The sequence below is a fragment of the Furipterus horrens genome, unplaced genomic scaffold (assembly GCF_987537825.1).
Source record: "Furipterus horrens unplaced genomic scaffold, mFurHor1.1.pri manual_scaffold_21, whole genome shotgun sequence".
Taxonomy (NCBI): domain Eukaryota; kingdom Metazoa; phylum Chordata; class Mammalia; order Chiroptera; family Furipteridae; genus Furipterus; species Furipterus horrens.
In genome coordinates, this window is record NW_028327191.1 from 2,400,307 (window position 1) to 2,425,428 (window position 25,122).

Here is a 25,122-nt window from a genome sequence, read left to right on the forward strand (position 1 = left end):
TCCCCGCCTCTGTTTCGGCGCCTCGGTGCCGCCCAGCGCATGGCTCCTGCCTGCTGTCCCGAGGACGGGGAGGCCTTCACCCGTCCCTTCCTGTGCTCCTCGGACGGCTTCGGGGCCCCTCCCCTAAGGAAGGACCTGGGAGTGCAGGTCCTCCAAACTCACTGTGGGTGTGGGTGTTGGGGGCATACTAAAGGCGTGTGGTCTAACTCAGATCTCCTCCAGCTGACTGTCCCAGCTGACTGTCCCATCTGCTAGAAAACGTTCCGCAGAAACACATACTTGGTGAAAAACAACATTTCACCAAAGACAGCGGGAGTTCCGAAGACACATTATTATTATTATTATTATTATTATTTTTGGCTGTGGCCGAAATCCACATTTTCCTAAACCAAATTACAACGAAGGTGAACCAAAGGGGTCCCATTTTGTTGCAAAGTTGACTTTGAAGCTCTGGGGAGTTTGAGAGTGTCTGAAAAAACTTCTAATGCCAGGAAATGGCCGAGGCACAGAGGAAAGTTTGGAAACCCCTGCGCTCCGGGGCTAGAGAAATCGGGCGACCAAAGCGCAGCCCCGAAGCCGAAGGCGGCTCAAGTCCGACGCGTGCCTGGGTGTGTTCTCTTCTGTGGGTGCCGCTCACACGTAGTCGACCTCCCCTCTGCCCGGCTGTCAGGGCGCCTGGGGAACGCAGTGGGACGAAGAGCAGCGACGGGTCATTTGATGAGCGGCCTGTGGGAAGTGTCCCCCACGTCGCGGAGCAAACGCCGGATTCTGAGGGGTCCTCTCCTACTGCCATGGGGGCCTGCGGGGACGAGGCAGGAGAATGCGGGTGCCAGGGGTCACTCACCTCGCCCCCCAGATCGCTGCTCGGCCGCTCCGCCCCGCTGAGCACCTTCCCGGCGCGGCTCAGCCCCAGGTGACCGGTGGGACTGAGTTACCTTCGGGCCCCATGTCAGCCTCAGTGGCGAGCCTCCTCACGCCGTTAGACTCCGCCCCGCGATGTCTCCTTCGTCCCGTTCAGTCACTCTGAAGCCACCCCCAAAGCAGCAAGGACGCAGGAGAGAAGTGAAACTGAGGGAGGAGACCGTGGGTGTGTTCCCCACTGGTTCCGCCGGGAAAGGGCCAACTAGGTCAGCTCCGGCCGGAGTCCACCCCGGTGGCTTCGCCACCTTACTGACAGGTCAGCAGTCAGTGTGTGCAGGAGCGCATTGCATGTGTGTGCGTGTGAGCACACGTATGTGCACATGTGTGCATTTGTGCGCACGCTCTCGGCGGGGGTGCTTTTGTACTTTCTTTCTCTGGACTCTGAGTCTCATCTGGTGGCTGTGAAAACCAGGAGCAGGGAGGTTTCTGCCAAGGGCCAAGGGCCACGCTGCCAGTCCCTTCCGTGCTTTGTCCCCACCCCCGGGAACAGGAGCCTGACGGGGAGCCATCAGGGACGGCGGATGCACCCAGCACAGGCACCCGGCTGAGAAGTGAATGGGGGCCCCCACTCCCACGCAGGCTGTGGGCCCTGACACGGAGCTTCTGCCCACGGAGGAGAGGCCATGTTCCAGCCTTCCTGACACAGGCCTTTGCTCGTCGACCCCTGTACCTGGGAGTCACTCCCAGGGGGAACACTGTTTATGAATTTCCATGACGGTGTCTTAAGGACTGACAGTGGTCCCAGGGGAGGCAGTGTGCTTGGATCCAGTTAGCGTTTATCGAGGGGCTTCTTGAGAACCCTGGTGGGCATGCAGGCTTTTCAGAGATGGTCACGCAAGATGGAATCCCATGCGATCACCCTCTGCCCGCCCTCCCTCCCTCCTTCCCTCCCTCCCTCCCTCCCTCCACCGCTCCCTCCCGCCCTCCTTGCCTTCCTTCTTTCCTCCCTTCCAATTCCAATCTGCCCAATGACCATTTATCACAGGCTTTGCACCAGGTCATGTGCTGGTTTTGGGGAAATACAGTCAAGGAGCGCCCGGCCTGTTCTGTGGGTTCTGAAAGGCCACGTGATGACAGTGGGTCCCCATCAAAGCTCGTGCCCTGTTCAGCATTCCACTCACTGAACCCAGCAGACAGGCGTTCTCTGGGGTTCCGTGCTGGGCAGGGAGCGGTGGGGGACAGGCACTGGGCTCACAGTGTGACCTGGGATACTAGCGCTCCTCTGGCCTTAGCATATTTTTCAAGGACTTTAATTTTTAAATGCTCGTCCTGTCCTGCATTGCGTGTTGGGATGATGTCCCTGCCTTTGAGGAAGGGTCAAGAAATTTAGCAAGAAAAACAAAACAAAAACAACACACGCTTCCCCCCTAGGACGCCTGCTTAACTTAAGTTTTAGATAAGCAACGGATACCTCTCATTCCTATAAGTGGGCCCCGCGTGCTATCTGGGGCATCCTCCTCGTGTACACTAATTCTCTGGTGCTTATTCCATAGTACAATTAAGCTGGGTGTCTCGTGTGTTATCTGATGCGTTCCCGTCTCTGAGGGACTCCGTGGACGTGAATTAAAGCAAAGCGTGGATTAAGAGATACTTAGGTTTTATGCCTCAGTTTTTAACTTTGAAAAGAGAGGTTGAAACACACGCTGTTTAAGCCTGTTATTGAAAACAAGGGCGTGGTGCAGGCTTTGCGTAGAAGGGACGTGCGCTCTGCCATGGAGCAGGGAAAGGCCCCCTCTGGCTCTCGGACACCCGCGGCCTAGTGCAGCATCCTGGCAGGGCGGCCTTTCTCTGCCCATCACTAGTGAGGTGGCTGTGCCCAGTGGGATGCGGGTGGGGGTGACACCAGTCACTTCCTGGTGGTGGCACGAAAGGCCGGGTCATCACTGGCCTCGCTGCCCCTCTTTCTTGGTGACCTGGGGTGTCCTGGGTCAGTCCTTTGGGGAAAGGTGATGCTGACTCAGAGCAGAGCCCCAGGCCTCTGTGATGGGAGCATAAAGAGCATTGTTGTGAGTCCCTGAGGTTGGGGACTGTTGCTTCCTCTGAGGGGGACACTATGCCGTGCCCTGGAGCAAGCCCCTTTCCTTCCCTGACGCCTGATGTCCACATTTGAGAAGACGGGGAGACCCAGCCCACCTTTTCACCCACAAACCCTTTGTTTTGCACTAAGACTCGCAGGAAGTTGCAGGAATGACACAGCACAGGCAGAGACTTGGGAGAAGAACAATGACGGTCGCTGGGGGAAAAGCCTGCTGCGGGTCACCTGAGGCATAACTCCTGGGAATCAGTGGATACCCGTTTATAAATATATTCATTGATTTTAGGGAGGACCCATGTGGTGGTGCCGTCCCACTCATCTGTGCATCAGCGGTTGGTCCTTGTCTGTGCCCTGACCAGGGATCAAACCTACAACCTTGGCACTTCAGGACGATGCTCTAACCCACTGAGCCCCTGGCCGGCAGGGCTGGTGGTGGCTCCCAAAGCCAGAAGGGCCCGGGGAGCCCAGGCAGACAGCAGGCTCAGCGCACAGCCCGCCCGCCGCTGGCGGGGCCCCGTGTGCGGCCCGCGAAGGGAAGGGCCGCCCTGCTCCAGAAGGGTCTGCTCCTCGTTAACCGCAAGTTGACATTGGAGGTTTCTTCTTTCCTTAGGGAACGCGTCCAGAGGGTTATGTAAGTTTGCTCTTACACACACTCAAAAGAACATGTCAGGACAATACAAAATGTCTGCTGAACCCACATGCAGGCTCAGAGAGCAGGCGGAGCCGGCCTTTCCACTTCGGACGCGTCCTCAGCGGGCGAGAGCGTTGCCTGCGTCCTTCTGGGGACTTTCTTCTTGTTTCTGGGGCTGCTGAGGGCAGGTCATTCATGTCGCATTTTGGCCAGACGAGACTTGCCATTTCCCCCCATTTCAGAGGAGCCGTGGAGATGGGGACGATGCAGCAGGGTCCCCGTGAGGGGCGGCTTCAGGGACGGACGCGCTCTGGAGGGCAATGACATCAGTCAGGGTTTCACTGGGGCTCCTGTCCCCATGTGCCTTTCTGTGGTCACACACTGGGGAGGCCTCTGTCCACCTCTGAGCACCTGGATTTTAAAGAAGGCTGGGGGCTCTCCCTCCCAAGTTTCCTTTAATTCAGGAGTTGGGTGTTTGTGGACCCTCCAACATCTGGCAGGGTCTCTGTTTCCTCCCACAAAGCAGGTCTCTCATGGGCACCGAGCCCTGTTGGGAGCCGGTCACAGGGGTCCTGGGGGCTGGGGCTGGCTCCCTTGGCTTGGTTATTTTATCTCTCTTTCCTCACCAGCACTTACATTATTTCGGTAGCTGAGGTTTTTGGTATTTAAGACAAGGCTGAGACCCTTGAACAAAAAAGATGGAGTGAAATGGGAGGTGAGAATCATTTTTTTACTAGGAGCTATTTGTTTAAAGTGACAACCGAAATCCCTTCTAAGTATTGTTTTCCCTTTCAGCTGAGTTTCGATGCCCACAGCGGACAGATTCCCGAGTTCCCAGGCTTGTGCCGTGCGCAGGGGCGCGTGGCGCCAAGACCGGGGCCGGTGTCTCGGGCTAATTTCCGTGTGTTGTATAATTTTTTTCTGGGTGTGCTTATTTAATGCCATGTCTAGGTTCAGAGCTTGGTTTCTGCGGCTGCCAACGGTTGCCTGTCCTTGGATTCATTTCAAGTTGCTGGGAGCAGGAGTTTCTGAGGCTGCAGAGGCTGGGGATTGCCACACAGGTAATGGGCCAGCGAGAGCCGCGCCGGTGGGGACTGGAGGCAAATTGTCTCTGTGAAACTAGTCTCTAAGGTAATAGGCTCCAATTAACATCTGATGAGCTCGGGGCGGAATGAAAGACGAGCCAATGGACGATGCTCCTGCTCCCGGGAACCTGCAGAGCGATATGCTCAGAGGGGCCCCACCTTGTCTCCGACCTGGCATTTGATGGCAGCCTCTCCTACGGAACGGCGTTTCCCCGCCGTAGTTAGTTTAAGCTGCTATAACGTGATTCCATAGACGGTGGGCGGGGGCTGGGGGTTGCTTAAAAACAAACGTTTACTTCTCCCAGTTCTGGAGGCTGAAAGTCCAAGGTCAAGGTGCTGGCATGGTCAGGGGAGGGCTCTCTTCCTGGGCTGGCAGACAGGGCTCTGGTCTCGTCATCTCTCCCTAAGGGGACCCGTCCCATCATGGGCCTCTGGCCTCATGGCCTTATCCAAGCCTAATTACCACTGGGGGCCAGGGCTTTGGCGTGTGGAGCTGGGGGCACATTCAGTGTATAGCACTTCTCTTTCTCCTTTTCCTCCCACATCCACTGAGCATCTGTTTTATGCCTGGTTGGAGGCCGAGGCTCTGCACGTTGAGGAGGTATAGTTCCTGCCCCCCCTAGGACACACGCTCTCGTTGCGACAGACAGGTGGCCAATGCCCATGAGTCAGTGCGGCAAGGGAGAGCTGGAGGAGGGTGCCCACTGCTTATGCTCCATCTTGGCGTGTGAACGTGCGTGGTTTCCTTTAGATGAACTACATTGACGTGTGTCGGGCGTATGGAGCCGTGGCAGCTGAGGGCCTGGCTCAGCTTAGACGGGGCTTGGTCACAGTAAACCTCGGACGCTGAACTCAGGGATTTAGATTTTAGCTGACAGGCGAGAGGGCAGCTTCTGGGTGTTTTCCCTTATTTGGTTTTGTGAGCATGCAGGAGGGTCATGTTCTGAGTTACGTCTTAGAAAGAATGCCCTGGTTTGCTGGGCTGCTGACGGAGGAGACTGGGTTGACACTCGGCAAAGAGATGCGTGTGGTATTAACGGAGGTGAGCAGGACGTGCCTGGTCCCCTGGGGGGGAAGCTCTGCCGTTGACCTGACTAGTTCTCAGAAGAGGGGTGCTCTCCGTCTCTGTCCCTAGCACAGGTCTTTGGTGGCCACTGAAACCTCTTCTGGCCTTTTCCGTTCAGTCAACGTCTTCCCTGCCCTCCAGATGCCCAGGGATGCTTCTGCTCACACATGTGTCGTGTGACGTGGAAGCAGCCAAAGAACGAGGACACTGGATGTGTAAAGGGACAACATGACAGTCACATGGGCTTCTCATCAGAAATCATGCATGCTGGGGACAACGGAGTCCATGGTGAAGCGCTGAAAATAGACAAAAGGAAACACTGTCAGCTAGAACGCACAGCCTAAGAAAACGTGTCTCAGAAACGAAGCTGAAATGGGCGCCTCCGTACAAACAGAGCCGGGTGAGTGTGTGGCCCGCAGCCCTGCTCTGTCCGGGGCGCTACAGGAAGTTCTTCAAGCTGCGGGAAGGTGACGCGGATGGAGACCTGGGTCTAGACTCAGTAATGCGGAGGGACGGGGGTGCTGAGTGTGTGAGAGGATATAAATGGTTTCTGGGTTTTAGATTTCTTTGTAGACAAGTACCTGTCCGAAACAAAGGAACAACAGCGAATCGTGGGGTTTATGACAGTTGCAGGAGTAAAATTGACGATGGAAAAGCACAGAGGACAAATAGAAGCCAAAGCAAGGACAAAGAAGAAAATAAGAAAAGTAAAAGTGGAACTAAATGAAATAGGAATCATAAGAATCAAAAAGCTTGTTCTCTGAAAAGATTGATTAATAAGGGTTTGGCAAGACCAATAAAGAAGAGATAAGACACAATTACTAATATTAGGACTTAAAGAGGGGAAATTGCTACAAATTCTGTAGACAACGGAAGCTTACTTAGCAAGGCAAGACAATGAGCAAGTTGAGATAATATATTCTACCGCCTTGATGAAATGGACATGTTTCTTGAAACACGAAAATAACCGAAACTGATTTAAGAGGAAATAAAACAACGGAATAGCTCTCTATTACTTTAAATGATTTTCTAGTAACTCACTTTCCCATAATAATTCCACTTTGGATGGCCTCCTGGGTGAGTTATAGCAAATATTTAAGTAATAATTAATATCAAATCTACACAAACTCTTTCAGAAAAATAGAGGAGGCTGGAAAACACTCTAACTCATTTTATGAGGCTGGTGTTAGTCTAATACCAGCCCCAGATGACGTCTTCATAGGAAAGTTACATACCAGCATCCCTCCTGGATTTAGAAGCAAAAATCCTTAACAAAGTACTAGAAAATCAAACCTGGCAATAGGGTAAAGGAATAATGAGCTGTGGTCAAGTGGGCTTATCATAAAAAAAAAAAAAGTGTAATCTACCATGTGGACAGAACAAAGAGAAACATGTATGATGATCTCAGTGGCTTCAGGAAAACTATTTAACAAACTCCAATACGCGTTCATGATAGAAACTCCGCAACCTGTGAACGGAAAAGCGTTTCCTCCTCCTGTAGTCACAGCCGAAGCCCCGGTGGGAACGGGCAAAGCCAGCGCTCTCTTCTTCCGATGAGGACCGAGGCAAAGATGTCCGCTCTCACTACGTTTAGTCAACATTTCTTTGGATCTCACAGCCAATGCAATAAGGACAATAATAAGAAATGAAAGGCATACAGGTTAAAAAAAAAAAAAAGATGAAATAAAACCACCTTTATTCACAGGTGCCCGTGTAAGAAGAAAATCCTAAAAAACCCATTTAAAAAAATTACTAGAATTAATGAGGGTATTTAGGATTTTGGGATGCCCCTGATCTTACTCTGTAATGGTAACTGATTTAGAGTAGCATAAGCAAATTTTGAAATAATTAAGGATAAATTCAACAAAATATGCAAAGATCTGAACACTAAAAACTACAATCTATTTTGGGGCAAAATTAAAGTAGACTTACTCCATGAAGAGATACCCCCTGTCTGTGGGCTGGGAGACTCAGTGATGCTCAGGTGACATTGTCACCAGAGTAGTTAATAGACACCGTGCGATCACAGTAAACCCTGCCGTATGGAGGGGTTTGCTTTTTTTCTTGGTAGAAATTTTTAGCTGATTCTAAAACTCATGTGGAGACTCAAAGGACCTAGCATAGCTAGAACCTTGTAAATAAGAACGGCAACGTTGGAGGGCTAGAGCTGCCTGATTTGAAGACTTCTGATAAATCAACAGGAATCAGGATAGTGTGGTATCGGTTTAAGGTCTGACATGTAGATCAATGGAACAGATCAGAGAGTTCGGAAGCAGACCAGGCACATGTGGTCGGTTGGGTTCGGATAAAAGTACCAGATTTTAATGGGGAAAGGAAAAGCCTTTCGACAAATGTATTTTATGGAAAATACAGACATCGTCTTGTCTTGTGACCTGCACAGGTTAACTCCAAGAGGGGGCGGCGACCGATGCCGATAGTCAGAGAGGATAAAACTCCTGCAAAAATCGGTGGGAAAATCTTGTGACCTTGAAGTAGGCAGCACAGATTTCTTAGCTGGGACATGTATGTACAAATCAAAAAATTATAAAAATTTATTCTGAACTCGTCAAAAACACAAACTTGCTTTTCTGGCCGCGCTATTAAGAAAATGAAGAGGCAGGGTGAAGAATGGGAGGCAGTATTTAGCCTACACACCTTATGGAGCCCCGTGTCTAGGATAGAAAGAGCTTAACAATAGGTGCTGTGGAGATCAATACTGGGAAAACAAACTGGAATCTTAAAATGGGCATGTTCTGTTGTGTGAGATTACACCTTTAATCCCCAAAGGGGATCCAGATGTTTGTTTTGATACTCTGGACAGTGTTTATCCTCATGCCTGTAACAACCAAAAAAAGGGACAAGATCAAAGCCAGACAAGAGGCAGGCAGAGCAGTTTCCGAGGCCCCGGACGTTGGACAAGGAAGGACCCGGCCCCCTGGGGAGTGGGAGCACTGGGCCGCCCTGGCGGGCCCGGCGCCCTGCCCACCCTGACGGAGCTCCCTGCTGCAGCCCAGGACAGGGAACCGGAGGGCACCGAGCTGCCCGGCGGCGCTGAGAGCCAGGAGCTGCGTCTGGGGCGGCCGAGGCGGCTGGAGTCTGCAGGGCAGAGCCGGGAGGGCGGAGGCCACACCACGCAGGGGCGGAGAGCCGCAGGCGTTCCTCCTGGACGGTTCAGCAGAGCGGGATCAGCGCACGCACGTGAGGCAGGTGCCTGAGGTTGTGGAAAAGCGCGTGGCAGAAGCTCGCAGACGGGACCAGGAGCAGCACCTGTCCCCACCAGCCAAACAGGAAGTCTCCCACCACGTGAGGCTCCTTAGGACCGTCAGGAAGGGCTCATCTCAGTCGGTCGTGGGGAATTGTTAGGCTGACCTCGGCCCCAGGCCCACCTAAGAAGGCATAGAAGCAAGATCTGAAAGAATCAACTTTTCCTAAGTAACCTCATGGCATTCTCCAGTTAGGCCAAGAACGCTCAAGAATACTTATAGAAATTTTTAAAAATCCAGCACCCAGCATGGTGAAGTTCGCAGAGCTCAGCACCCAGCCGCGGAGTAGCAGACACACACGGAAGCGGGAAGGTGGGACCCAGCGTGAGGAGGACAGCCAATCCGCAGATCAGAACGGACTCAGACCAGGCGCAGACGTTAGATTTAGCAGACACGGACAAGGGAATGGTGGTTACAAACTGTCTTCTGCGTGTTAAAACACCAGGCAGAGACCAGGACGGTGTAAAACTGTAGAGGTAAACCCTCCAATGTGTGAGCGAAACCACTCGCTGCGGTGGGTGGACGGGGGGTGGGCGGGAGGGCAGGCTCTGCGGAGGAAAAGCTCAAGGGACTCGAAGGCGTGGCAGCAGAGCTCCCCAACATGAAATGCACCAGGAAAAACGAACTTAAAGCAAGGAGGGGCCGAGCGTCAGTGATGGGCGGGAGGAGCACAGCGGACCAACGTCAGTGAAATGGGAGACCCTGAAAATGGGGGCGGAGGGAAGCTGGGGAGGCACATCTAGGAAATATGGCCCCGGATTCTCCAGAGTCTCTGAAAACTATCCAGCTACGGCTCTGAGAAGCTCAGTGCACCCCAAACACTGAGATATGATAAAAACGACATCAATGTAATCATAACCCAGCAAGTCAAAATTGATAAAGAATCACAGGGAACCCGAGTAAAACCACGTTATGTGTGGAGGCAAAACGTAAGGACAGCCGCCGATTCCTCATTGAAAATGATGGGGGAAGAAAGTGCCCCCGGCCTGGCATTCTGTACCCAGAGGAAGGACTTTTCAAACGGGAAGGGGAGGTCAGACCCCCTGAATCCGAAAGAACCGATCATTGGACGGGCCCCGTGGGAAAGTCCGGGAAAGCCTGTTAGGCAGAAGGAAAACGGTACCCGATGAAACAGAGGCCGGCACAAAGGAAGGAGAACACCAGACGTGAACACTGCGTGGGACTCCACACGATGCTTTCTCAGTATTTCCACGTCTTTCAGAGACGCTGCTGTGTGAGCAAAGCTTGTCACCGTGCGTTTTGGGGGTTCAGACGCGTGTGGACGAAAGTGTGAAACAACAGCGGGGATGTTGGGTGGGGGGACGTGGCGGTGAAGTTCTCCTAGTGACGTCATGCTACGTCACTCGGCGCTGATAACCGAATACGAGAAAGATGTAAACCTCATGCCCTAAAGCAATTGTCAAGTAAGCCAACAACAAGGATAAAATGAATTCTCTGTACGAATCTCCAGGAAAAAGCTCAGAGGCCTCAGGGGCCACCGCTCCTGGGCCGCCATTGCAAGGTGAGGGCAGCAGCAGCTGAAGACGGGTCTAAGGGGGCTTCGGGGGATTATGGGAAATATTCTCTATCTGTTGACTTGACTTGTACATTTGTCTGACTTCATCTGGAAACCTAGGATGTGTCCGTTTTTTTGCATATAAATGGTACCTTGAATGCCAAAGCAGGTTAAAAATATTTCTTATATTATCATTGTCGCTGTCATCATCAGCATCCCCAGCATCACCACCAACACCGTTTGCGGTGACATTTACTCGCTACTCTTTGAATTATCATTTAATAACCAGATGAGCCAGGTGCTTTTAGTGTCCCCAACATATGGATGCGGAAACGCAGGCTTATTACAGACTTTTAAGGCGGGGACTGAATTCCTGGCTGTCCACCCCAGGAGACCGGTAGGCAGCACCCTGCCACTCGGCCTCCCCTTCTCCGTGCGGACCGCAGTGCTGTTTTTACACGAAAGAGGGCCGCGTGGCTCACACCACTACACAAATCCAAACTGTCCTCATCATTGTTGTCATTCTCTCTAACACAGCAGTGACCACACCCTGGGAGAGGGCATCTGCTATGTGCTTGGCTCAGGAGCGTCTCTCATCTGAAGAGCCGTGTGATAAGTTGAAGAAACAGAGATAATCACTAGGAGATTCGTGAAGTCATTACTACGCCAAGCTGAGCGTAAGGTACACCAGATGTCTTCCTGGGCTAAGAGAAGAAAGGCAAAGTGTTATCTCTAAGAAGGGGGCAGGATCAGTGTTTTCTTTGATCTGTCAAAAGGGTCTGAGGGACCGTCTACACGAAGAGATCTCAGTTAAGTAGAAACATCTAAGTGAAATGCAGATGATAAACACAGAGATACACGGGCCCAGGAAAAGGAACTGGGAAGAACGCACCACACGATGAAGCTGTTACTTTCGTAGCCGGGACTGTGTGCTGCCTGCTCCTTCCTTACTGGTGCTCATCTGGGCCTCCCATGTTTTCCGTGGCGAGCGCGTGTCCCTTGTGTCAGAGCGCTGATGGTTCAGGAAACGAGAAGTGCTCTTAAAGTGAAGGAATTACGGGCTGTGGGCCCCGGATTCCAGTCCTGGATAAGGGGCTCCAGTGGCAGGAGGACTCGGGCACCGGGTGACGCGTGCCTGAGGCCGTCTCGCAGCGTGTCCGCCGGCTGCCGCCCGGAGCGCTGCTGGTGGAGTCCCGGGCTGTCACCTGTGTACGCTGTGCCGTGCGGGGTGTTCTTCAGAAAGGACCCGCCAGAGGCTGGGGACAAATACGTGGGAACTGAAGATGTCCCTTGCGGAAGTGGAGTGCCAAGTCCCACCAGGTCTGCCCTCCGTCCCCGTCAGTGCCCATGGGGTCCTGGGAGCCCGGGTCGTGAACGCCTTGCAGAGGCTGCGGCCCCGTCACTGCTGCTGTTTCTGTTATTTTCCTCTCCTTCTGCGACTTTTGACCTGTTCCCAGCCAGTTAGCCGGCGTTTGGCACTGACAAATTCCATCTTCCTTTTCAGTCCATGGTGCTTTCTGCTTTAGGGGCTCACCAGGGTTGTGAGGCCACGTGGAGGGGACAGAACAGGGAGGGGAGGTCAAGGCCTAGGGTCCCTGAGCCCCCTCCTCCTGCCTCCATGACCCTGAGCAATGGTGTAACCTCTCCACGCCCTGGCTTCTTATTAATTAATCTTTTTCTCTACCGTCTTTTAAAGCACACAGTTATACAAAAGGTTATATAGAGCACATGTTTAGGGGGCAAAGCAGAATCCTGAACAACTCATGAACCAAAAACTTGCCTCTACCTGTGGGCACCCTGTGTCCTTCGAGGATCCACAACTATACGCCAGTCCCTGTGGCCTCGCTTTAAAAACCTGTCCCTCGTGTACTCATCCCTGAGTGTGTATCGCTTTGTGGTTTACTTTTGTGTGCCCTCAGGCTCTATGAAAACGTGGTGTTCTCGCGTGGAGCTGTGGCTCATTTATCTTCATTACTTCACGACATTCCCCTGTGGGGGCCGTTTGGGGCAGTGGCTCTGACGCGTGTGCCCAGGGGTGGGGTGGCTGCGTCGTCCTGAAAATGTTGACTTGACACGATGTTACCGGGTTGTTTCCCAGAGCGTTCCTATCAGTTCACGTTCCCAGTGGCCAGCGTCCGAGAGGGTCTGCTCACCCGCTCCTCAGCACTGGGTGTAGGCAGACTTCCAAACGTTTGCTGATAAATATAAACTGATAGGGAACCAGGGACCTTCGTTTGTATGTCTTGGTTGCTAATGAGATTAGGTCCCCTTTCATAAATGCATTGGAATTTGTGCTGCTTCTGCAAAACGCCCATTTATATATTTGTACTCATTTTTAAATTGGAATTTTGGGGTTTCTTTTTTTGATTTGAAGGAATTCCTTATATATTTTTGGATATTAATTCTTCATCCTCTATATGTGTTTCAAACATTATAGCCCAATTTGTGGCTTTTCTTTTCCCTGTTTTCTGGTGACCTTTGATGAACATGTTGTTAATTATAATAACCGGAAATCTACGAATCTTTTATTTTATGTTTAATCTTTTCTGTTTTGATAAATAATTTCTTTACACCAAGGTAAAACATATTATCTTATGTTTTCTTCTAAAAGTGTGTTTCGTTTTTCACATTTAAGTCTTTAATCTCTGGAGTTGACTTCTGTTAACTGTGTGAGGTGGAGATGTGATTTCATTGCCCCTGTCTGAGCTGCCGATGGGACCGGCACCGTTACTAAGTAGTGTCCCCTCTCCTCACTGCTCTGCTATCACGTACCAAAGTCCCACGGACACGGGGACCTAGTCAGAGGCCCTGCATTCTATTCCAGGGGCCATATTCATTGCTCTCTGCACCGATATCACATTGTCTTACTTTCTCTAATTTTGCGACTAAGCCTTCATATCAGGATAAATTTCTAACTTATTCTTATTTAACAGTGCCTTATTTAGAATTGACCCTTTGCTTTGCTGTAAACATTTTAGAATGAGCTCATCAGTTCCATGAAAAACCCAGCTGAAATTCTGATTGGGACTGTAACTCCTTTCAGGAAAGAGTGTTCCTGTCCATGAACATGGGACACCCCCTGACATAGGCCCTCTTCAACTTATTCCAACAGAGTCCAGTAACTCTAGAGTTCAACCCAGTTTAAAGCACACACATCTTACCTATTTCTAATGGAGCTGCACTTCTGGATACCCTGCGACTTTGGTTGCTATTATGAAAATTGTGTTTCTTTTTCTGCGCTGACCCCAAGCATTTGCTTTGGTGCATAGTAATGCGGTTTATGTCTGCATGGAGCCGGCACCTTGCTGCATTTATTGGCCGAACGGTATTTTATGTCGATGTTTTTGAAATTCCCTGTCAACAGTTGTCTCATTTTCTTTATTTTGAAATAGACAAAATAATAACGCTGCCCCTGCTTATGAGTTCTAAAGGGCTCAGAGATGGGACCTGCCCACGTGGTTGTCTCGATTATTGTTTTACAGTAATGGTTCCGTTGCTTCGGGAAACGTTTTACATGCACATGATAAAACTGAAGCAATACAGGAGGAGTGCAGAGAGGAAACTGGCGAATCGCCTCTTGCGCAGAAGCAAGCAGGATGCACATCTGGTGAACTTCATGCCAGATCTCTCCCTGTAAAGACGTGGAAACATAGGTGACTGTTTTGGGAGACAGACCGAAATGTAAAAATAGAATTATCTTTTGTGTGGTTAAAAAAAAATCACGTTTTAATTTCATTGGAGTTTGCACCAAGAAAAAGAAATCTGACGGGATAGCTGAGCTTTTTTATTTAAGGACTTTTGTGTTTTCAATTACAGTTGACATTCTGTATTATTTTGTATCAGTTTCAAGAGAGATGAATAATGTGCGAGGTGGTCCCCCGGGGATTCAAGCGCCCGCCTGGCGCCGCACACGGTTACTGACATAGTATTGGCTACACACCCTAGGCTGTAGTTTAGGTTCATTTTGGCACCGCAAGGGGTATCGGCATTTAAAGACCCACTCAGGTTAAGGAAAAAGATCTAAAAAATCACGGAGCAGTGGGTCATGAGGTTGTCTCCAACCACACGTTTGCAGCTGCTGCCGTGGGTCTCACCCCCGCCCCCTTCCTCTGGCTTCCCGCCTTTGGTCTGCAAGGTGTGCTGGCTGGGGTTCCCCAGGAAAGGAGGACTGGGGAGTAACACCTGCGAAAGGTAAGGGTTGGGCGGAGCTGTCCCTCTGGGGCGCAGACCGGGCACACCCCCTGCCAGCGGCTGCGGCCCCCGTGGGAAACGCTGCCCCTGAGAGGAGTCCCACACCCGCTGTCACCGCCCTGCTCAGTCATGCCTGTGGCCACCCCGAGAAGAGTGCGTCCTCTGCTCAGAAGCAGAGAGAAGAGCATCTGGGGGTGTCAGTGAAGCCCTCGCAGCTGGACCCTGGAGGAGGCTGAAGGAGGCTGGGGAGTCACCCACGGGGTGGCTGTGTTTAGCAATGTCACAGCAGGGCCCCCCGCCGCTTCGTTGTCCCCGGGAGGGGCGCGTCTTTGCATCGCTGACTGCCAGCCCTCGCCCGCACCTTGCCGGCACCAGCGACCTTTACTCTGGCTCATCTTTGGTCTGCTTGGCTTTCTCGTCCCGCATTTCTTTCAAGAAGGGTTCCAGGCTCCTGCGTCCTGAGTGCGTTTGCGTGGGAGAATGCCTGCCTCTTGTTTTCTTCTCGAGGGGCCGCCGGGCCAAGCGGATGCGCTCCCCTCCGGCTCCCGTCAGAGTTGCCTCACTGTCCCCTCTCATTGCTCGATGGATCTGTGACGTCGGAGCCGAGCCGAATGGGCTTCCCCTCTCCCAGCTCGTTTGCTTGTTTTCCGGCTGTGCACTTAAAGAGTCAGTTCTTTCACGCGGGCGCTGAATAACGAGGAGGACGAGAGCGTAACCCCCGTGTGTTGCGCTCCCCGGGTTCACGTGGGCCCTCTCGTCCACGTTTTCCTGCAGGTCGGGGAAAAGGCCTCGGATGACGCCTTGGAATAGCTTCTCCTGCTTTAGGGCCAGATGCTTCCCTTTGATTTGAATACCCTGTTCGCCCTTCATGTTCGTTATCTTCTCTACACTCCCGTCCTCCTTTCTTTCCTTCTGCATTTTCTGCGATTCCCTCCGACCTTAACTTCATGTCACTTGTGTCTATAATTTTATATGTATTTATTTTTAGAGAGAGGGGAAGGCAGGGACAGAGGGGGAGAGGAACGTCCTTGTGCAGGAGACGCTGGCGGGTTGCCTCTCGCATGAACCCGTGACCTTCCGCTCTCAGGACGACGCCCACCCGCTGAGCCACGCCAGTCAGGGCCATGCCACCCACTGGGTTTCCAGCAGCATTTCGTCTCTCCTTGACTGTCATTTATTTGTTCAGTGGGGTTGTCGAGACCCCTGTGGGGAGGAGGCTGGGGGTGGGGACAGGCGGGTAGGGGCGGCTGGGGCTGGTCTGCAGGGCTGTGGGGGGTTCGCCCGGGGAGGGGGGGACTGGAGTGGAGCGGTAGGAGAAGCCGGGGCTGGGAACGCGCTATAAACACAAGGACAGCAGGTGCCTGGGAGGCTCCAGCCCCGCCTCTGAAGGAGCGGGACATGTGGGCTGAGTGTGTGAGACCACAGCCCGCGCCTTCTCGGCCACGTGCACCCTGTTCCCTGGGGACTGGCTGGGACATCCGTGGTGTTTCTCTTGTCCCCCAACCGCCCAGCTCCTGCAGACAAGCCTGGAAGTAGAGGCAGGTCCCTCCTGCAGCTCAGGCGGGCTGGCGGAGGGAGGGGGCTGCTCGCCAGCTCTGTCGAGGACCAGAGGGACATTGGAGCTGTGCCAGAGGCCGTGTGGCATCCGCACGTGTCCCTGTGCCCCTGTGCAGCAGGGCCCGCCCACTTCCTCTGGATGGCTCCGTGGGTCCGTCTAGTCCGCGGGGGCTGCCGTGACAGAACGCCACAGACGGGGCGGCTTGGGTACCGCAGAAACGTCTCAGTCTGGAGGCTGGAGGTCTAAGGTCAAGGTGCCGGTGGAGGCCCACTTTCCGGCCCACAGGTAGCCGTCCTCTCTCTGCGCCCTGGCATGGCAGACGGGGTGAGGCGCTCTCTGGGTCTCCTTCAGAAGGGTGCTGCTTCTGGCAGAGGGCTCCAGCCTCGTGCCCTTGTCACCTCCCAAAGGCCCCACCTCCTGACACCACCACTCGCGGGGGGCGCACCGTGCTAACGGCCAAGCCAGCCCCACCGCTCTGTTGCAGAAGCAGGAATGGGTGTGGCTTTGTGCCGATAGCACTTCATTAACAAAGCAGGTGGGGCTGGCTTTGGCTCCTGGGCTGTCGGTTAGGGGGTGTGGGGGAAAGTCCGGCCGGCTTTCCTTTGTCTGGAGTGGTTGGGGCATCAGGCTGTCACCAGGACGACACAACCGCCGGACGTGGGGTGGGATCCTCGCTGTGAGGGTGGCCTTGGCGGGGCCGCCCGGACAGGTGCGGACGGTGTGCGCCAGGGCCTGGCCGGGCTTGCGGACCCTTCCCTCGGCCCCGCTGCCCTGCCCCCGCGGTTCACCGGACACGCCGGGAGTGTTCCTCAGCTGGTGTATATTTTTTTCATTTCTTTCTCAGTTGTTATTTTGCATCAGTAGAAAAATGAAAAGAATTTAATTCATTATTAAGTGGTGAGAAGGAGAAATGCCACGGGGAGACCACAGCCAAGGAGCAGCATGAAACGGGGCGGGGGAGCCGACGGAGCCCGCCGCTCAGCCCCCGGGGGGCCCGCGCGTCTGTTCCTGGACCTTCTTGGCCGCCCTGAGGGCTCTTCGGCCAGCTGGCCACGCAGCGAGTGTTCACAGGCGACGCCCATCGTAAGCGAGCGCAGAGGTGCCAGCTGCCCACGAGCGGCACCTGTTTGCCGCCCGCCCCCCACTGCAGAGCTGGGACTGCGCTCGGGCCCCTGTCCGGTCTGTAGTCATTGTCACCTTTGAAACGTTAGGGCGGCGCGTTTCCTGCGCCTTTTCCGCGCGGTTCATGTACATCGTGAGTTAGATGGTGCTGGCGGTATCACATTTTCACACGTACAGTACTTACACCTGTAGTCCGCCCTCTTCGCTAGGTTTTAAAAATTACAGGAAAACACACAAACGTAAAATTGACCGTTTTAACTATTTTTAAGCACGCAGTTCAGCGGCATTGGGCACAACCGTCCACCACCACCGCCTGTCTGTCCCCAGAACTTTTCCTTCTTCCCTGACTGACGCTCTGTCCCCATGACACACTGACTCCCCATGGCCCCTCTTTTCCTGGCCCCCCTCAAATCGAGCAGCTTTTTGGGGTGAGCGGGCAAATGGGCTGGAGTAACACACCCACCGGGGACTGTGTTACCTGAGAACCTGAGGAGGTCTGCTGGACATTGGCCTGTCCCTTGGTTCTTGGGGACCTCACGGGAGGGGTCACACCGTGCTTGCCCTTCAGCGCATGCCCTGTGGCGTGGGAGGAGGACGCCGCTCAGGGGCCCAGCGTCACACAGCCACTCAGCGGCAGGGTGGGGGCTCCAAGGCCGGTGTTCTGGCTCCGAAGAGTCTCCGCATGGCCACTGTTGGCAGTTAGCTTGTCGTGAACAGGGTTGGGACCCAGGAGCCAGGCTGCTCTTGGGGAAATCCCCGCATCACAGAGAGAGACACACAGCCGGCGGGGAGGTGCTGCTGGCGGTAGCTCCGTCCTGCTGGTGCCCTGGGCCCCCGTGCCTGGGCTCCGCGGTGAGGAGTGCGCTCTCAGCGTCGGGGAGAGTAGGTCACCGTGTGTGACGGACCGGCCCTCCCTCCCGGTGGCTTCAGACACGGGCCGCAGACAGAGCTCCTGAAGGCTCTCACCACTCAGGCCTGTTTTTGCAGGAAGTCTCCTTGTTTATTCCACTTTCACCATTTCTCCTGGCAAAGCGACTCCCCAGTGATGGCTGGAGTCATTCTGGGACAGCTGACCCCTGGGCTCTCCCAAGATGTCTCAGGAGCCTGGACACAGCCTTGTGCTCCGAGCAGGGATGGTCCTGGCCGGACATGAAAGGCGAGGTTATAACAGCCCGTCTTCTCCAGGCAGCTGATCCCCAGTAAGCGGGAATCCAGCAAAACTCCCGGCGGCAAGTCCTTCCTTCTCATCCCGCCCTGCTCACCGCCCCATCCTGATGAGGTAGGACAGGCCCCGGGGGACTTTTGGGGGACACGGTGTCTGTGCCACGCAGGCAGCCCCGTGCGGTTCTCCGGGGGCCGTGCTGGCGCTGAGAGAGGGCTGTCGCCCACCCGACGAGGCCCGGGGGGCGAGTGGCAGAGCTCGGGCCGAAGGGGGTCCCCCGCGTGGGGCCGCGCCAGCACCCGCCTGCGCGCCGGGCCCCTGTGGGCCGAGAGCCTGCTTCCCTGCTGCACAGGGTGTTCCCTGCAGCGGCGGCTGGGGCTGTTGCGCAACCCGGGCTGCGTGTGGTGCGGGGGACGCTGAGCACACGTGTGGGCCTCCGCGGGGTTCAGGCCAGGTTAAGCCCACGCCTGCCAGTCCCGTGGGATCCCCGGCCAGCACCTCCTCACCCTCATGTGAACCGAGCGGGAAGTGCCCGGTGAGGCCGCCAAGGCTCGGGCTGATTTATGGAGGGCGGAGCCGCCCGTGATCCCATGGATGCGGCTTTCAAAGGCCTGCTCACAGCCCCGGTCCTGATCCCGGGTGGGCCTGCCGCTGCCAGACTTAAGCCACACCCGCAGGGGCTTTCGTAACACTTTCGCAGTGTCCGTGGGCAGATGATTTATGGCCATCTCCTCCCGTGGCAGCATAGCCCGTGTGTCTGGGGGGGACCTGAGACCAAACAGATGCTGAGGGGGGCTCTGAGGAGGCCGTTCTGGGCCCCACTCTCTAGAGCCAGCGCTGGGGTAGGAGCCGGACGGATGGGCGTTCTGCAATTTTCCAAAACACTGTGTCATTAGGGATGAACTCTGGAACACCCGGGCCCGCGAACGGCTCAGGGCAGAGCGGCTTGGCTCGCCTGTGGGCTGTGCCGCCACGCTCCCCGGCTGCCCCGTTTTAGAGCTGTAACTCACGGGCAGCGTGGGGACGACTGGGAGATAAGCGGAATGCACCAGCCTTCCGTGCGTGAAAGCAAAGCAATTTCAAAGGAGAGGCTGCCCTGGCCCGGGAGCCAGCCCAGGCAACGGGCCCTGCCCGAGGCTGAGTCCCGGCAGAGCCTAGGCCATAGACGGGCCTCGCTTGTCCCTTCTGCGCGCGGGGACTCGGACACGTCCTGGCATGACTGGTGCCGAACAGCCAGCCAGTGAACCAGATGGCGGCTCGCACACACTGCGCACTCCCAGACCAGCCCCCGTGGCGGGAGGGGGGCCGGGCGTGTCGGTGCACCGCGGGGAGCAGGAGCCGGAGAGGCTGCCGGGGAGGCCTGCACAGCTGCCCCGGGGAGGGCCCGGGGGGCACAGGTGTGGGGCAGTGGCGGTGCAGGTGGGGGCGATGGGCGTGTGGGCAGAAGGGGCTGTGTGCGCACGGCGAGGATGCAGAGCGGTGTTGTAGGTGAAGCGTCTGGTGGCCCTGAAATGCAGGCTCTGCGTCGGGCGCGGCGGGGAGGAGGTGCCGGCAGCCACACTGAAGACCCAGGCCAGGTGCCCAGCGCCACAGGGGAGCGAGCCCTTGGGTTTTCAGGAGAGGAACTGCTGTGCCCCATTCCGTAGGGGTGGCGGGGGCAGGGCGGTGCATCGGTACTGACCTTCAGCCCTGCTCCTGGCCCCAGGGGGGCTCCGTGTTGGGGACGCCGAGACAGCGTTTGAGAGCCACTGTCCCGGCGTCAGCCCGAGATAGGCTTGGGGGGTGGGGAGCCAAGGTGCTTCGCAGTTACGCCGATGTCGGGACTCTCTGAGCCGTCGGGAGGGCCAGGGTGCCCTGCCGGTGGGCGTGGACTTTGCCCAAAGGCCGGATGCCCTGTGTGGACGTGGGTTTCCAGCGCTCGACGCGCTTCAGGAGTAACTCACTGGCGGAGGCCGGCTCCTGGGGAACACGGGCCGGACGGACTCGCTGGGACAGGACTTCGCGCAGAAGCAGCAGGCAGGCAGCATGGCCGCACGCGGTGGTGACCGGGCCGGCCAGGCCCTCTCTGCACCCCAGGGACCTCAGGGGCAGGGAGCAGCACCGCCACCGCGGCCCTGTGCCACAGTTCATGGCACAAGAGGGGCATTCTGAGGTGTCAGGGGAACCCTTGGAGGCTTATGTCCTCCGGGAACAGCGGGGTGTTCCCCCGTGTCTCACCAGGGCTCCGGAGAGCTGCAGCCGGTGGCTGGGCACCGACCACCCGCCTGAAGGGGGTGGCATTAGTGTCAAGGGCAGAAGCCTGGGACTCGGGAACTGTGGGGCCTCCGCTGGTCCGATGCTCCCATTTTAGAGAAAGAAGGAGCCATTGTCACAAGTGTCACGGCTTGGGTGGTGGCCTCCTGAACGTGGCCTTTGTTGGTGTGAGGTTTCCAGGAGCACCATCCTCAGGAGGGCGGTGGGAGTGCAGGGGCAGCCTCAGGCCTGGCTGGACATCTGGCGCGCGCTTCCCTTCCTGGCCACCCCACAAACGGTGCTTCCCTGTCCACTGGGGCCGCCAGGCTGGTGGCTCCATTCTGCTTTGGTGGTCGGATCCCATTTGCCTTTAGCCTCTAATTCCGTGGTGACCGTGGCCCTGTGTGTCTCTCGGGCACTGTGAACTTCTCCAGGACTGGCTGCTTTTGGAAGACTGAGTCTGGCCCCGGGGTGCCCGCTCTCACCAGCTCTTCGTGGCCCTAGGCAGCACACAGCAGGCACCACGTCTTTCCCTGTCGGCTCCGGAGACCCAGCCACCAAGCTGAGCCAACCCTTCCCGACTGCGTCCCGGAGCGACTTCTGACCTTACCCCACCCCTTAGGGAAGGTTGATTAATCCCTGTGCTCCATGCAGCTCTGTGCCAAGGAGTTCAAAGCCTCTCCCAACCTGCACCCACTAAGCCCATCAGCATCCCAGGGGCAGCAGCAGAAGGCACTGTCCCAGTCCTGTGATGGCCGCTCCTCCCGCTGCTCCACAGGTCAGGCAGGGGCTGGGTGAACTTGAGCAGAGAGGGCTTGAGTGTTCTCGCTGAGTCAACGGCGGCCTGGGGCAGAAGCTGAGATTCCTGACTCAGGCCTCGGGGTGCGTTGCCAATGCAGGCTCTGTTCCTCACAAAACAGCCATTGTCCAGGTCTGCAAAGATGCGCCCATCCCCCGGTGCAGGCGGCTGCGATTATCTGGGGCCAGCAGCGCCAGGGCCGTGCGCACGGGCTCCGGGCTCCGAGGACAGGGCGCGAGGGCCAGGGGCAGCAGGCTTCAGCCCTGCTCGCCCTTCTCCCCCACAGAGGGCTCAGGCCTGGGAGCCGAGGCCCCGAGGCGCTCGTGTGGACTGCCACAGCCGTGCAATTGGGGGGCTGCCTACGGGGAAGGCCTCTCCCCTGGGTGCTCGGGAGGGGACCCACGAGCGAGGCAGCTGGGTGAGGAAGAAACAACATGTTCTTTCTCGGGCCGCTCTCAAGATTCTACATTGTTTTTAATTTTCAGCCTAATTTTAGTCCAAGAACTTGGTGAAGCTGGAGAAGAGTCTTAAACCCTTATTTTTTTTTCTGTAAACAAGTGCGCTTTCTGGCCAGATGTTTCTTTTTTCCTGCTTCTCACCGGCTGCGCCACTGAGCTGTCCGCGGAAACTGAATAAATCTCTGTTTTACGGCTTCTTTGGTCCTTTACAACCAAGGGCCTCGGGGAGGAATCAGATCTTTTAATCCTTCTGGTTCTTAGCCTCGAATGACCTCGCAAATGCGCCATTAGCTCAAAACTCGCAGATATTTTTGTGGCTGCCCGGGGAGCACTTTACCCAAGCCCAGGGCCCTAATCCTGGGAGGGTGAGTCACGCCCGGAGCAGGACGCCAGGCGTGGCATGCCCCAGCAGGGCGCCACGGCGAATTAAACATTGAAAACCTTTTTTTTTTTTGCATGAACAGCCTGTCTTGCGTGATTAGGTGCGTCTTTGCAGTGACAGAGACGGCGATGGCGCAGTGTCCAGCCGGGTGCCCCCCGTAGAGCTGAGCCCTGAGCCGCGGCAGGTGCAGAGTGGGTGCTCAGACCGGCCTCTTGGGGGCCCACGATGGGTCTCCTGAGAAGTGTGTGGGCTCCAGGGTGCCCCAGCGGAGGTGAAAGTGAGGTGTGGGACAAGGTGCGCGCGGTTCCGGGGCAGCGGCCTATTCCCGCTGTGACTCCTGCTGGGAGCTGGCAGGGGACAGCCTCGTGAAAGCCGAGTGAGTGGGGCCGTGGGGGCAGGCGGGATGTGCGCCAGGGCCTGGGAGAGCAGGGGAGCGATCCGGGCCTGCCTTTTGGACAGGTTTCCTCTGTGAGGAGGAGACGCTGTTGCTCAATCTCTGACATCGGGTTTTGGGCCCCGGCACCGCAGGCCCCAGGGCTGGCCTCAGGCAGGACCCTGGTGGGGCAGTGCCCGCAGGGGCGTCCGTGCAGCCCAGCCCCGCCTGCCAGCTGGTGGCCCGGCCCGGGCCCTGGGCACCGTCAGGGCTCACACGTCTTGTGTTCCTTCTGTCCTCTCCTGTCATCTGTCCCCTCCGATCCCCCACTGTCCATCCCTTCCCCTCCCCCCACGGCTAAGTGGTTGTTAGGTGTGTCAGTTCTTCCTCTGTGACTCTCACGCCGCCCTGTCCCAGGCTCTGTCACCTAGTCTGTGCCGACAGCCTCCTCGTGGCCCACGCTGCCTCGGACCTCTCTGAACGTCCCTCGTCTGTACAGGTAGCCGCTGGCTTTCCCTCACCTGGGCCCCGGCTGTGGCCCCCTGCCACCAGGGCTGTGAAGTCCAGTCACCCTTACCTTCTGTCTCAGGCTCTGCACCACGCGCTCAGCTCGCTTCCCAGACAAGGACGCCGCTGCAGATGCCCCGGACTCGGCCACATGGGCAGAGGCTCAGGCCCCATCCCTGGCTTTGCTCCCTCTGCTCTGGGGGGACCCCACTTCCTGACCGCGTTAAATGTCCGGAGGCCTCAGCAGCCTCTGGAGCAGGTCCTGGACGTGGGTCAAAGGAGGTGGATGAGAGGCCTCTTCCGTTTGGAAACAGAGAGAGAGAGTTGTGACGAAGACCACGGAGGACGTGTTGATGCGCCCCCTCCCATGCAGCTGTGGCAGCGTGGGGGACACTGACGGCCGTGACGGGTGAGCCGGTACATTGCAGCTCTGCTCGTTTCCTGAGCGGGGTGCCACGTGGACACCCCGAGCGCAGGCCCGAGAGCGCCCTTCCCGCGTCCACCCTGGAGGCGAGAACTCGGGCGGAGGCGCCTGCAGACACTGGGCTCAGGGTCATCAGTGCGGTGGGTTCCCGGGGGCCTGTGGGAGGGGGAGGAGCCACACGTCTCGGCTTCTCTTCCCCTGGGGTTTGGCCCCTTTTCCTCAGCCGAGAGAATCTGGGGGGCGAGGGCGAGGGGTTGTGACTTGCTCTGATCAGTAGAGTGTGGGGGAAGTGGGGCCTCCAGAGACACCCGGCCCCTCCCTCCAGCTGCTCTGTGGAGGCCACCTAGCCTCCTGCGGGGACGAGAGGCCAGCCCCCCGCTGGGGCTCCACAGCCCACGGCTGCATAGGAGAGTGGGGCCCTAGGAGGGGCTCTGGCCAGCAGTGACCTCGCTGACCACAGACGTGTCAGAGACGAGCACGGCCCGGCGGACCCGCACGCCTGGCAGCGTAAGAGAATGTTTTGAGCCACGAGACTTCAAGCGTGTTAAGCAGCAAAGATAGGGATGCAGAGACCACTGGCCATTCAGAGCCAAGGGTGGGTTCACACCCGTGTGTCCTGCGGACGGTCTGACCTCTCCCGTAGCGTTTCAGGGACTTTCCTCATTGATTTCCAACTAAGATCTAGAATCAGCTGCTCAGTAATGGAAATCGTTCTGGTTTCCACTGCAGAGGTCAGAGGATGGACTCCTGTCCCTTTTTGTCAATAGTAAAGGACAAATGACATAAAATTTACCATTAAAAGCCATGCTTCGGGGGCAGTTGAGTACAACTGTCACTTAGTTCCAGAACTCTCCACCACCCCCACGGGAGACTCTGCGCGCACCCAGCACTCACTCCTGCTGCTCGCTGCTCCCCGCCCTCGCGGCCCGAGGCCACTGTGCACCCACTTCCCAGCCCTGTCGGTCGGTTCGCCTGGACAGTTCATGTCAGTGAGTCATACAGCCTGTGGTCCTCCGTGAGTGGCTTCTTTTAATTAACACAGCGTTTTCAGGGTTCACGCATGTTGCAGCATGAACCCGTATTTCACTTGTCTTTGTGTCGGAAGGACCCCCGTTCCTGTCCAGGCTGCTGGGCTCTGGCCCCCAGCTGGACGGCGCCACTAGGAACGTATGTGCGGGGAACCATCCCATGCGTTTGCCTCGGTTCTCCTCGTGGCCGCCTGGCGAGCTGAACGCGCTCCTTCTCTGCATCTGACAGGCGGGGGACCCGAGGAACGAAGGGGTGAACTATCTGACCCCAGTCACGGCTGGCAGAGGGCAGCTCACAGGTTCTAACCGAGAGCGTCTTTCTCGCACGGACGGGGCTGTCCTGGGCTGAGGGGTCCGGCCGTGCAGGGC